The sequence below is a fragment of the Chiloscyllium punctatum genome, chromosome 39 (genome assembly GCF_047496795.1).
Source record: "Chiloscyllium punctatum isolate Juve2018m chromosome 39, sChiPun1.3, whole genome shotgun sequence".
NCBI lineage: Eukaryota > Metazoa > Chordata > Chondrichthyes > Orectolobiformes > Hemiscylliidae > Chiloscyllium > Chiloscyllium punctatum.
In genome coordinates, this window is record NC_092777.1 from 57,599,719 (window position 1) to 57,609,891 (window position 10,173).

Below are 10,173 nucleotides of genomic sequence, written 5' to 3' on the forward strand. Positions count from 1 at the left end.
AGGGTGATGCATTGTAAATCGAGCAGCAGCCAGTGCTGTTAGTAATGGGGTGCCCATGGGCAGGGTCAGTATTATGTCTTCTATCTCTGGTCTCAGCCCCTATCAGTCCAGGTGCTATGGTCAGTGTAAGGAAGGGACCTCCCCTCTACTAAAGGGCTGCGACATAGAACAGTACAACACAGTACAGGCCCTTCGGCCCTTGATGTTGTGCCGACCTTTTATCTCTAAGATCAGACTAACCTACATCTTCTATGTACTGGATTAGTGGTGCTGGAAGAGCACAGCAGTTCAGGCAGCATCCAACGAGCAGCGAAATCAACGTTTCGGGCAAAAGCCCTTCATCAGGAATTTCACTGCTCGTTGGATGCTGCCTGAACTGCTGTGCTCTTCCAGCACCACTAATCCAGTATTTGGTTTTCAGCATCTGCAGTCATTGTTTTTACCTTGTTGATTTTTACATCTTCTATGTGCCTATTCCAAGAGTCGCTTAAATGTCCCTAATGTATCTGACTCTACTACCCCTTCTGGCAAAGCGTTCCACACTGTGTAAAACCTACCTTTGACGTCTGACATGGTTTGTGCTGTGCTGATGTGAATTAGATTAACAGTTATTGAAAGCCCAGTAAATTTTAGAGCAGGGGATTTTTGTATAGGTGAGGAGTGACTTCCCGAAATCTTGTGGACAGCCACTGTTTTTTTTTCCGACTTGCCTCCGCTCTCCCTTTATTGGATGTGGCGATTTTGGTAATTGATGATTTTGTGCAGCCTGTGGGGCTGAAGATGCTACTGCTGCTGGAAGTGAAGTGTTCTCACACAGTTCACACACAGTCTGTGCAGCATTTGTTCAGTTCACTTCACTCACAACCTGCTCTTTATTCACTCAGCTCATAATTAATACTCCATACCCTCCCGATTCATGCATTCGCTGCCCCACCCTGCACCTTTTCTGGCAATTCCCCAGGAGCTTGAAGAGGATGTAATGCTGCCTCCATTGCAACATAGCTAACTCACATGAACGTGCCAAGCGATCACACCCTCTGCTCCTGTAGACTGAATAATATTTGCTATTCTTGAGTCTGACCTGAGGAGGAAAGTGCATGAAACTGGGAGACAGTGAGTTGCTGTCCCCGGCAGTGAGCTTGGAATTTCCTGTCCTCCTGGTGCTGGTGAATGGTGTTGGCCTGTGGTTATCTGTCAGGGCCCCTAAAGTACCGCTACCCAAAGTCCTATTGGTTATCTGGGACCACTGAGATGGCCTTTTAATTGGGGGAGGGGGTGTGCTGTTTGTAATCTGAAGAAGGGTTATACCCGAAACATCGACATCTGCCCCCCCTGATGCTGCCTGGCTTGCTGTGTTCTTCCAGCCTCCTGCCTGTCGACTTTGGATTCTCAAAGCAGTTAAAGACCCTCCTCCAGCCCGGCTGATTTCCTGTCTTGTTTGAGAGCAGCAGTGACCAATTACATATTTACTGTCCCTCTACATGATCGAAAAGGGATGTTTTAGGGAATGTCTTTGAGGGAGGGATTCCAGAGCTCCAGACTGAGTCAGTTCTATCAGCCTCTGATGAGTTATCTTACTGGGAGCTATGATAAGTGCGGGTGATGGTGAATTCTCCACCACTTATATTCCATGACTGTTGTTTTCAGTGAGGTCAATGTGCGAAAGGCAGCTGTTTAATGTTTCATGCCATGATCCAAACTTACACACACACACACACACAGTGTAATGTGTGTGTGTGTGTACAAACAAGGTCTGTTGAACCTGAGTGATGGGAGGCATCTGCTTAGTTACTAGAAAATACACCCTGTTGCAGACTGACTTTCTAGAGGGATGAGGAGCTTCTCGTGGCATTGTCTGTTTGGCAGTAAGATTCCAGTTTAAATACTCGGGGAGCTCTGAGGTGACCTAATCCCTAATATTGGCCTGGGATCTTTCGGTCGCTGGATTGTATTAAGCACGTTCTCCTTGTTGCAGGCAGCACTGCCCTCTGGTGGTGTCTCCTCACATTTACTGTTGCTCTGGGGCCCATCTGGGCACAAACGTCTGCAATTCTCAGGTGAATCATAGAGTACGGCATGGAAACAGACCCTTCAACCCAACCCATCCATGCTAACCAGATATCCCAAATTAACCAAGTCCCATTTGCCCATATCCCTCTAAACCCTTCCTAGTTGTGTACCCGTCCAGATGCCTTTTTAATATGGGTAATCCAAGATGGAGGGCAGGAAAAAGTTGTGGCTGATCCTACTTTTTTGAAATATTTTCGGTGTTGGAGCTGATTTCCTCGAATTCCAGAAGCAGTAATTGCTGTTTTGTGAGCTGTTGAATTGTTTTGGAACTTTGAGGGGGGAGAAAAACTATCAAAGCAACGGCCCTTTTAAAAAGGGAAAAGGCAGATCAAGGCTGTGACCACTTGGGATGTGAAACAAACTGAGCAATAAACTCGCACTGCTGTCTGACTCAGCAGTGAATCTGCACGGCTAATTGTCAATGCTGTTTGATTTCAAGTATCTCTGGACATGAAAGTTCATAAAAGAAAAATAAACAAACAGTAAAATTCACAGCTGTCCTTGAGGACGCTCAGAGCAGAGGAGCAGCTAAGTGGGTGGTTTTAAGATCTAAGCTTACCAGGTTTTTTCTGTTAATCTGCAACAATGAGTAGCATGGGGTGTTTCTTTTTTGAGTATTGGTTTTTTTTTTATTGAGATCTGCCTCTTGATTAAACTTTAAAAAAATAAAAGCTTAGGTACTAAGTTAGCTTGGAGCAGTAAGACTGGGCTATTTTCTGGGTCTGTAGATGATTAAGGTGCAAAGATAGAGTGATGTGTTCTTCCTGTTGGATGTGGAAGATTAGGGAGACTTTCCATGTAACGATGATTACGTGTGCAGGAAGTGTCGAGAGTGTGGTGCTGGAAAAGCACAGCTGGTCAGTCAGCAGCCGAGGAGCAGGAGCATCGATGTTTCGGGCATGAGCCCTTCATCAGGAATGAGGCTTGTGGGTCAGGGCTGAGAGATAAATAGGAGGGGGGTTGGGGTTGGGGGGGGCAAGGTAGCTGAGAAAGTGATAGGTCGGTGAAGATGAGGGAGACGGTGATAGGTCTGGAAAGTGGTGCTGAGTTGGAGGCTTGGGACTGGGATAATGTGGGGGGAGGGGAAATGAGGAACCTGTTGAAATCCACATTAATCCCATGTGGTTGCAGGATCCCAAGGCAGAATATGAAGTGTTCCTCCTCCAGGCATCGGGTGGTAATGGTTTGATGGTGGAGGTGGCCCAGGACCTACATGTCCTTTACTGAGTGGGAGGAGGGGGTTGAACTGTTCAGCCATGGGGCGGTGGGGTTGGTGAGTGCAGGTGTTCCAGAGATGTTCTCTGAAACAATCCGCGTGAAGACATCCTGTCTCCCCAGTGTAGAGGAGACCACACCAAGTGTAACGGATGCAGTAGATGCATCCTCCCACCGACCTCCACATCTAACGCATCATCTTCTACCACCAAAAGGACCCCAAACCAGTGATGTATTTCCCTCCACCCCTATGAGCATTCCAAAAAGACCATTCCTTCTGCGACTCCCTCGTCAGGTCCACACCCCCCACCAGCCCACACCCCACTCCTGGCACCTTTCCCTGCCACTGCAGAAGTGCAAAACCTGTGCCCACGTCACTCCCCTCACCTCTGCCTAAGGCCCCAAGGGATCCTTCCACATCCATCAGAAATTCACCTGCACCTCTACCAATGTCATCTATTCTGCCTTGGGATCCTGCAACCACATGGGATAAATGTGGATTTCAACAGCTTCCTCATTTCCCCTCCCCCTACATTATCCCAGTCCCAAGCCTCCAACTCGGCACCACCCTCCAGACCTATCCATCACTCCCCCACCCCCCCGACCTATCACCTTCTCCCTCACCTTCATCGAACTATCACTTTCTCAGCTACCTTCTCCCCAACCCCACCCCCCCTCCCATTTATCCCTCAGCCCTGACCCACAAGCCTCATTCCTGATGAAGTGCTTATGCCTGAAACATCGATTCTCCTGCTCCTCGATGCTGCCTGACTGGCTGTGCTTTTCCAGCACCACACTCTTGACTCTGAGCTCCAGCATCTGCAATCCTCACTTTTTCCCTCTGCAGGAAGTGTGTTTGGTTGCAGATCCTATTGGATGGCATGGATCAGTTGGAGTGGCAGAAGCAATGAGGAATTGACAGGAGCTGGGGGGAGGGTGTAATGAACGGCAGTTTCAGGAAGAGAGATAAACTGTAGGTACAGTCAGTTAGATGGGTTACAGCCAGGAAAGGTAGGAGAAATATGCAGATAGTGCAGGAGTCTCCTATGGCTACCCCCATCTCAAACAAGTATGCTGTTTTGGAAAATGTAGCAGGTGATGGACTCTCAGGGGAATGTAGCACTGACAGCAGGTTTCTGGTACCAAGACTGGCTCCAATGTAACGAGGATTATACCCCACCCTGGGGAAAAGACATTGTATTTACCCTCTCCATGCACCTCGTGACTTTATAAACCTCTGTAATATCACCCCACAACCCTTGAGGGTCCAGGGAAAACAGCCCCAGTCTATTCAACATCTCTCTTTAGATCAAACCCTCCAACCCTGGCAACATCCTTGTAAATCTTTTCTGAACTCTTTCAAGTTTCATAACATCTTCCTATAGGAAGGAGACCAGAATTGCATGCAGTATTCCAACAGTGGCCTAACCAATGTCCCATACAGCCGCAACATGACCTCCCCACTCCTGTACTCAATACTCTGACCAATAAAGGCAAGACCAAATGCCGCCTTCATCACCCTGTCTACCTGCAACTCGACGTGAACTTGCACCCCAAGGTCTCTTTATTCGTCAACACTCCCCAGGACCTTACCATTAAGTGCTTTGCTCTGATTTGTCTTTTTAAACTGCAGCACCTCACATTTATCTCAATTGGAATCCATCTGCCACTCCTCAGCCCATCTGATCAAGATCCCATTGTCCTCTGAAGTGACCTTCTTCACTGTCCTCCAATTTTAGTGTCATCTGCAAACTTACTAACCATACCCCCTATATTCACATCCAAGTCATTTATATAAATTTTGAAAAGTAGGGGACCCAGCACCGATCCTTGTGGCACTCCACTGGTCATAGGCCTCCAGTCTGAAAAACAAGCATCCACCACCACCCTCTGTCTTCTACCTTTGAGCCAGTTCTGTATCCAAATGGCTAGTTCTCCCTGTATTCCATGAGATCTAACCTTGCTGTTCAGTCTCCCATGGGGAACCTTGTCGAGCGCCTTACTGAAGTCCATATAGATCACATCTACTGCTCTGCCCTCATCAATCCTCTTTGTTACTTCTTCAAAAAAATTAATCAAGTTTGTGAGACATGATTTCCCACGCACAAAGCCATGCTGACTATCCCTAATAGTCCTTGCCTTTCCAAATACATGTAAATACTGTCCCTCAGGATTATCTCCAACAACTTGCCCACCACTGATGTCAGGCTCACTGGTCTATAGTTCCCTGGCTTGTCCTTACCACCTTTCTTAAACAGTGGCACCACATTGGCCAACCTCCAGTCTTCCAGCACCTCACCTGTGACTATCAATGATACAAGTATCTCAGCAAGAGGCCCAGCAATCACTCCCCTAGCTTCCCACTGTTATAGTGTGAAATGCCTGGAGAAGAGACATCATTCCTTGTCCTTTTGTTGGAAAATGAACCAATATGGATTTGTTTGTATGGACACACCCTGTACAAAGCAATCACACTATGTCATGTGAGGTAGAACTTTACGATGGGTGATGGCTCTGTTGCAGATGAAGACTGTCAGAAGGTTGTATTTATTGATTGCAGTTTGTTCACGCCTATCTGTAGCAGGTAGGTTCCCCCATGGCCAGTCCCGCTGAAGGTGTGGTCGCTGCTGGGGACATTTGGATCTATCTTCCTGTTTTTTTCCCAAATGCTAGATCTTTATTCAGTATCAGAAGATCATAGTGTCATAGAGATGTACAGCATGAAAACAGACTCTTCTGTCCAACCCGTCCATGCCTACAAGATATCCTAAATTAATCTAGTCCCATTTGCCAGCATTTGGCCCATATCCCTCTAAGCCCTTCCTACTCATATACCCATCCAGATGCCTTTTATATATTGTAACTGTACCAGCCTCCACCACTTCCTCTGGCGGTGTGACTGCAAACACTGCTGATGTGCCATTTCTAGGCATCAGTGTGATTCACACTGGCAATGGTTCATGTCACCCACAGAGACAGACTTATCCAGGGAGTGCTCAATGTTTGTATGGGGCCCCTTTGTGTCAATCACCAGTATTCAGCTGGTTAAGTAGCATAACTCTGCGTGGGTGAATGTCCGTTATCTGGATAACCTGCCTCACCCGGTGTAGATGGGCTATGGAGGGTGACATATTGGATTATTAGGGGATCTGTCAGAGTGGATGTCGAGAAGTTGTTCCTCTTTGTGGGAAAATCAAGGATCAGAAGATGTAATCTCAGAATGAGGGGTCAATCACTTATGAAGACAAATTTCCTCTCTGAGGGTAAGAAATCTGTGTAATTCTTGATCACAGAGGGCTGTCAATGCTGGGTCGTTCAATTTATTCAAAGCACAACACTTAACATTTGGATGAGAACTTAAAATGCCAGGGCATTGTAGGCTGTGGGCCAGGTACAGGTAAATGAGACCGGTGTAGTATAGTGTTAATGGTCTATGCTGTGTGCCTAAGATATGTTTGAATCAGGCCGGGAATCGAGTGAGATGGGGGAAAGCACAAGCAAGTGGATTGGGGATCCTCCCAGAGTGGCTAGCAGGGTTGATGGGGTGAATGGCCTACGTCTTATGATCTAATCAACATCACTTAAGAAAGGGTGGGATGGTGGCTCAGTGGTTAGCACTGCTGCCCCACAGCCAGGGACCCAGGTTCAATTCCAGCCTCAGATGACTGTGTGGAGTTTGCACATTCTCCCCGTGTCTGTGTGGGTTTCCTCCGGGTGCTCTGGTTTCGTTCCACAATCTAAAGATGTGCAGGTTAGGTGAATTGGCCAGGCTAAATTGCCTGTAGTGTTCAGGAGTGTGTAGGTTAGGTGAATTAATCAGAGTAAATGTAAAGCAATAGGGTAGGGGAAATAGGTCTGGGTGGGTTACTCTTTGGAGGGTCGGTATGGACTTGTTGGGCCGAAGGGCCTGTTTCCACACTGTAGGGAATCTATGAAATAGTTTATAGTTCTATCAATGGGAACTGTCTGTGTGTAAGTAGGTCACCATGTTTCCCACCTGGCAACATTTCAACTTTTGCTATAAAGCACTTGGAACAGTATATCAGGTGCTATGTGAATGCAAATCTCTTTTCCCCATGACTTGAGGCTGGGTGCTAATGTTGCTGAGAGATTGTTATCACAGCTGTCATTCAGCGAGTAGGGAGGCAGTGATACAGCTGTTGTTGCATCGTCCTCTGGAACATTCCACACCGTGATCCAGGGCTGTCCCTCAGCAAACAGTGGAAACTCATGAAACATGAGGAAGACCAAACAGGCCCCAAGGACTTCAGTTCAAGTCAGGGCGAGGTCGGAAACCACAGGAAAACACACACACACACACACAGTCGCAATCACTTCTCCCAAAAACAAGTCACCTGACAAACCTGCTCTTGCAATTTGGCTTGTAAAATATTTGCAAGAGGGTGCAAAGATCACGCTGGGTCAGAGACGGGATTTCAAAATGGGCCAACTTCAAATGGCGTTCAGTGGCTGACTGGCTCAAAGCTCGGACTGTAGCTCTGAAACACCACTGGGGCCACACGAAGGAGGAGGGAAGGGAACTGAAAGCTGTGGTTAGAAACTGGACGTCTGGATTTTAGCAGACTTCCAGTTTTAAGGTTTGAAGTAAGAGTGATGCAGAATTCATCCCAGATAGCGTAAAATCCAATATAGGGAGTAGTTTGAGGAGTTTATAGGTTACTGAGTTAAACTCGACACAGTTGGGATGATCAACACCTGCAGTTACTGTTTAATCAAAGAAAGGGAGAGAAAACATTCCTGTTACTGTGATATAATTGTCATTCTCTCCAGTTTGAGTCCTGTCCTTTCCCAGCCCATGGTTACCATTCTTTTCAAGTGTCCACTGTACCCAAGCCCCCGTTAGAACCATTTGTTTATGGAATGCACTTTAATTAGATTAGATTAGATTACCCACAGTGTGGAAACAGACCCTTCGGCCCAACAAGTCCACACCGCCCCGCCGAAGCGAAACCCACCCATACCCCTACATTTACCCCTTACCTAACACTACGGGCAATTTAGCATGGCCAATTCACCTGACCTGCACATCTTTGGACTGTGGGAGGAAACCGGAGCACCCGGAGGAAACCCACGCAGACACGGGGAGAATGTGCAAACTCCACATAGTCGCCTGAGGCGGGAATTGAACCCAGGTCTCTGGTGCTGTGAGGCAGCAGTGCTAACCACTGTGCCACCGTGCCACCCCCAGACGTTAGGAGCAGAAGTAGGCCATTCGGCCCATCGAGTCAGTTCCTGCTTTCAATGAGACCATGGCTGGTGTGATAGTCCTCATCTCCATTGTCCTGCCTTTTCCCTACAATATGGAAATATAAAACAGAGGCACAGGAGTAGGCCATTCAGCCCTGAGTCTGCTCGCCCATTCATTACGATCAGGGCTGATCATCCAACTCTATCGTCTCTTCCTGCTTTTCTCTCTATCCTTTAACCCCAAGTATTTATCCAACTCCTTCTTGTAAGGAGCCATGATTTCCTTAATCGTTTTTTAAAAGGTCCACTCAGCCTCAAATATATTTAATGACCCTGCCTCGACAGCCCGTTACAGTAAAGAATTCGATAGATTCGCTACAAAAAGGAATTCCCCCGCTCTGTCTTAAGTGTAGATCCCTTATTCTGAGGTGACGTCTTCAGGTCCTAGAACTTTTCCGAAGGGGAAACAACTTTTCAGGATTTGCCCTGTCTAGTGCCCTAAGAATCTTATGTGTTTCAATAAGATTGTCTCTCATTCTTCTAAATATGGGTGAATATAATATTCAGCACCTTTACTCTTTCTGTCAAAGTGCATGATCTCATATTTCCCCCCATTATATCCTATCTGCCAAAGTTTCATCTACTTGTTACCTTCTCTTTGTGTTACCCTCATTACTTGTCTTCCCACCTACTTTGAGTCATCCATAAACCTGGCTATGGCACTTTCATATTTTTCATCCAAATTATTAATATATTATTAATAATGGTGGCCCCAGCACTGATCCCTGTAGTATCCCATTAGTTGCAGGTTGCTGGTTGCCATCCTGAAAATGTCCCCTTACCCTAACTCTCTGTCTTCTCTCACTTGGCCAATCGCTTATCCATGCTCATAGAAACGTAGGAACAGGAGGAGGCCATTCTGGCCTGGTCCACCATTCAATATGATGATGGTTGATCATTCTATCCAATACCCTGTTCCCACTTTCTAACACCAGGGGTTTTTATTCCATATGGTCCCTTATCAAAAACCTTCCACTGCTCCCTCTTTATCTATCCTGCTCGTTATCTCCTCAATGAATTCTAGTAAACTTCTGGGTCATTCGTCAGATTCCTGATGAAGGGCTTATTCCTGAAACATCGATCCTCTTGCTCCTCGAATGCTGCCTGACATGCTGTGCTTTTCCAGCTCCACACTCTTCAACTCACTTTCTCCTAGTAAATTTGTCAAGCATGATTAAGCTATGTCAACTCTATAAAATTGCAACACTTCAAAGGATGGGTACATGAATAGGAAGGGTTTGGAGGAATATGGGCCAAGTGCTGGCAAACGGGACTAGACTAGTTAGGATATCTGGTCAGCATGGACAAGTTGGACTGAAAGGTCTGTTTCTGTGCTGTACATCTCTCTGACTCAGCTTGATTATATTGTACATTTCTAAATGCTGTGCTATTATGATATCATAGTCATAGAGATGTACAGCCCGGAAACAGACCCTTCGGTCCAACTCGTCCATGCCGACCAGATATCTCAACCCAATCTAGTCCCACCTGCCAGCACCCGCCCATATCCCCCCCAAACCCTTCCTATTCATATACCCATCCAGATGCCTCTTAAATGTTGTCGTTGTTCCAGTCTCCACCATTTCCTCTGGCAGCCCATTCCATACACGTACCACCCTC